We start from the raw sequence: 4,132 nt of genomic DNA on the forward strand, positions 1-4,132 counted from the left end.
AAAGGACTGAAGTGAGGATGAGAGAACATCCAGAAACATTCAAAGAAAAGAAATCTGAAAGCCTAGAGAACTGTTCAACTAAAGAAGTAACATTAACGTACATAAAACAAAATGACAAGCACTGGATTTTGCTCACTCTAAATTAAGTGTCAATCATCTGAAAACCTTAAAAATCATAAATAGGCCACCCATTCCCTTCGTAACTATATGCTTTTAAAATGTATGGTGATTGCACCCTCTAGTGGTGATTACGGAACACTGGGATCATTAGACCTCTATCTCTGGCCCTCTCTGTTACTCATTGCTTGTTCAGTTGAATTGAATTGAACTGAATTGAATTCAATTGAATTCACTTGAATTAAAAAATACTTGAGGGTTCTGCGCAGTATCTTGGCTGTACCTAGAACACTGTAAAATGCAATACCCATTCTTACTTAAATTAGGTTTGTATGCTTTACTCAAGTCTCACTAAATTGTTTATTCAACTCAAGTAATGTGAGTAATGTACATGTTTGGCCTGAGAAAAATACAAGACTCCGTTATTTTGAGTAAACTGGATTTGACCATTTTTGTCACTGGAGTGAATGCTTCAGCTCAGCGGTGCGCATGCGCAGTAAAGTGCGGGAAGCTTCCATTGGAAGAAACAGAGCTTCTTTCAAGGTGAGCTATTCGTCTTCAGTATATTTTCATGTGTCATGTATGCCTTTACTACTCGCATATATGGTTACAGGTTAATTTTTCTTTAAAAAGATGACGCATAAAAGTCTTCGCAGGCTAATATGCTAATGTTAGCATGGGCTCCTGGGTCCAACATTAGCTAAAACTGCCACGCCTTTTACTTGAGAGCCTTTAATGTTTTTGTCCATTGTTGTGGAAAAAAACTCTTACCAAGCACTATTCAGGTAAAATCACTCAATCAGGTTTATTTATGAATTGTGCACAATACAGAGAGCTCGTAGGACAATCAATCATGAAGCAATTCTGGATGGAAAGCTCTGCCAGGCAGAGACAACACGAGTCTTTTACACACATTAAAGTTAATTTTAAATTGACTTCTCTTATGACTAGAAGAATTACTTTCTAAACTCTTAAACATCCTTAGGAGTCAAACAACTATGAATGATCATAATTAAGCTACCCAATTTCATGTTTTTTCTAGGAAACCCCACAAAACAATTGCATTAGTGCAGGGAAAGTATAGATAAGTGTCCGTTCAAAACCCAACAAGAAAGCGTAGATTTTCCATCTGGAAAGTAGGTAAAGCGTAGAAGCAGGAACACGGATCGTCTGTCTGCTCAGGAGGATTTGTTACCTCTTGTCAGAAAAGTGTAAAACTTCACTCTCCCCTTCGGTCACTCGCCAGTGGACCAGCAATAGTCCTTTGAGTGGAGAGCCTTTCAGAAACATCTAAACTAGCTGTTGCTCTGGACGTTGTCCTCTCTGGTGTCAAAAGTTGAAGTACTTGATACTTGGTAGAGTGAAGTTTTGCTGCTCACTCTGTTGCTGTTTCAAATTTAAAGTCGTGATCTAGATGGACGTTACAGACAGGTCGTCCTTCACAGTGGTTGATGTGGATTCAGGTTGTTCCTTCCTTTGCACCCCTCTCCCCCACTTGGTCTTGGCGTTGCTGCAGCGAAATCCTCCCCTGTCTCTCTCCTCCGGCTTCCTGTCAGTCCAACTGGTTTTGGCGTTGGATCTTTGGGTTGTCCAGATCGTCCCTCAGGAAATGTCCATGTTGTCCACAGATGAAACAAGCATCAACAGTTCAGAGTCGTCTTCTCTCACAGCTCCGAAGCATGTTTAGCTTTTCTTCCTCTACGCTGATACTGGACAGCAGACCAGCCGAGGTTGTTAAAGCTCAGTCTCACACAGTTTTCAGTCCAAATGCCCAACAGGAGACTGACAGTTGTCCCCTGGAGGTGATGGAGGTCTTTTTTGTCTTCTTGATCCTCCAGATCTTCTCAATCATTTTCATCGGGTGGTTTTGTAGGAGGGACATCATCTGGTCCATGGGAGGACAGGTTTGAGGAGTTGAGGTCAGAGGTCAGATGCACCACGAGGCTCAGACAGAGGGAAAGAGAAAGAGCAAATAGAAAGCGATTAGGGTTTGTTTTGTCATTTTCCTTGTTGTTTTCTATACATATACATTTATATTTATGAATCTTATTTTAACCTTTTACGTGATAGTCATTTATTATCCATCCAGTATTATGGCTCCTGTTTGTGGAACAGTTTGTCAGAGAAACCTGAGGGCTAATTGTTCGTACAGCTCTTAGTGTGAGGATTTGTGTTTTTCTGTGTATTTAGTTTTGAGGTTTTTCTGTATCTGGATCTGTTTTCCCCTCTGAGTCTCTGTGCCGTCTTGATTGTTCCGAGGTGTGTCTAGTCTCCCTAATTGCCCTCTGTGTATTTAAGCCCACCTGTTGTCCCTGTTCTTTGTCAGATACTTGTCGTATGTCGTTTGTTGTTGACTTTTAGTCAGTCTACTCAGTTGGACTGTTAAGTCCTAAGAGTCTGTACAATTAGTCGACGTTAGCTCTATTCTGTGATAAATTCCAGCTGCTCTGTTGCTACCGGTATGAGCTTAGCCTCCGTTTCTGCCGTGTTGCCAGTTCCTGGACAGTTGTGAGCTTCTCAACATTAAATATTCATCATCATTCATCTACACCCTGGGCTTCGTCTGCATTTTCCCTCCCCACCTCACCTCAACTTCATGATACTTAGAGCTGCTTTTAGCAAGAAAGGGTCCCTTATAAATAAAATTAATTAATTGATTGATCCTTTTAAGTAATTTTTTACATTTATTTGTTCAAACAAACAAAAGGAAAATTAAACATATTAAGGCCTGTAATTTATCAATAAAAGATTTATGTTCAGCATTTAATTCCAAACAATTCACCCTGAGGTGGAGGTTGCGTGCTGGAACCACTTAGACCCATTCTTCTAGAATTGGGTGGGATATCCTCTTTAACCTGCAAACGTCTTCACAGAATCCAACAAATCAACTTTGTGGTCACTCTGCCTCTTAAGCCTCTAAGAGGGGCCTTTATTTCCGATAAAAGTCTTTAGGATTCCAAAAAGGTTTGGTTCCCTCAATTTAGAAAACTCAAGGAAACACCTGCCTTATTTACCTTCCTTGTGACTCGTGTTTAGTCAGGGTGCTGGATTTGGGGTGGAACCCTCCATGCATGGTTAGTAGTTTCCGAGTCTTAACATCCGTTGTGTTTATCTCCTCCTTTGGCCAGCTAATTATTCCTGCAGGGTATCTGATTACTCGTAAGGCATAGCTGTTTATCGCATGGATCTTGTTCTTGCCATTGAGCTGGCTTCTCAGGACTTGTCTTATTCGCTGGAGGTATTTGGCTGTGACTCCTTTCCTTGTGACCTCATCGAGGTTGGCATTTGCTTGTGGTATTCCCAGGTACTTGTAACTGTGCTCTATGTCTGCAATTGTTCCTTCTGGAAGTGAGACCCCTTCTGTGCGAACGACCTTCCCTCTCTTTGTGACCATCCACCACACTTCTCTAGTCCGAATGACATCCCAATGTCAGTGCTGTAGGTCCTGGTGGTGCGGATCAGTGAGTCGATGTCTCGCTCGCTCTTGGCGTAGAGCTTGATGCCAACCATGTAGAGGAGGAGACTTATGGTGGCCCTATTCTTGAGTCGGTACCCGTAGCTTGTTGAAGTTTGGAGCCATCCCGTCCTTCCAAACAGCGATGGTGCTCAGAGGGGCTTCCCCCCCCCTTGCTCCTTCCCGCCTGCCTCACCCGGAGAGCCAGGCCGCTGCTGCTGGGACCTCTGTCTGTGGAGCGCTGGCTCCTTCGTCCAAAGAGGCGCAGGCGATTCTTCTTTGTGGCTGTGTCCTTGGCGTGCAACCTGTAGCTCTGTATGTTTTTCTCCTTGCTGCCGCTATTCGGATCACAGCCACAGGGGGGCATCTGCCTGCGCCTGCTTACCAGCAAGTTTCTGGAGGTCCATATGGTGTCTTTGATGGTGGCTAGGGTGAGCCACGTCTCTGGTGGCTCACCCCGTGCAGCACTAGCTGCGTGTCGAGGACCTCCCTTGCTGGCAAGTATGGGAATTGCAAGGAGCCGGCCTTTGCCCACAGGTCCACAGCAGCGCTGCACTCCCA

At 43.8% G+C, this 4,132-nt stretch overlaps 3 long non-coding RNA genes across 3 annotated transcripts in view; 1 reads left to right on the plus strand and 2 right to left on the minus strand.

Moving 5' to 3' along the window:
* Positions 1 to 897: 897 nt before the first annotated feature.
* Positions 898 to 4,132, minus strand: part of LOC107838393 (uncharacterized) — a 10,953-nt gene continuing 7,718 nt past the window's right edge. Inside the window, exon 3 of the long non-coding RNA XR_001664452.1 lies at positions 898 to 2,002. This is a non-coding gene — a long non-coding RNA (uncharacterized LOC107838393). The remainder of the gene's footprint in view (positions 2,003 to 4,132) is intronic.
* The window catches only part of LOC107838394 (uncharacterized), a 7,446-nt gene continuing 5,395 nt past the window's right edge, over positions 2,082 to 4,132 (plus strand). The window contains exon 1 of the long non-coding RNA XR_001664453.1: positions 2,082 to 2,314. This is a non-coding gene — a long non-coding RNA (uncharacterized LOC107838394). The remainder of the gene's footprint in view (positions 2,315 to 4,132) is intronic.
* LOC107838395 (uncharacterized) overlaps positions 2,124 to 4,132 on the minus strand; it is a 6,879-nt gene continuing 4,870 nt past the window's right edge. Inside the window, exon 2 of the long non-coding RNA XR_001664454.1 lies at positions 2,124 to 2,173. This is a non-coding gene — a long non-coding RNA (uncharacterized LOC107838395). The remainder of the gene's footprint in view (positions 2,174 to 4,132) is intronic.

This window comes from Poecilia formosa, unplaced genomic scaffold (genome assembly GCF_000485575.1).
Source record: "Poecilia formosa unplaced genomic scaffold, Poecilia_formosa-5.1.2 Scaffold249, whole genome shotgun sequence".
In the NCBI taxonomy this organism is placed as follows: domain Eukaryota; kingdom Metazoa; phylum Chordata; class Actinopteri; order Cyprinodontiformes; family Poeciliidae; genus Poecilia; species Poecilia formosa.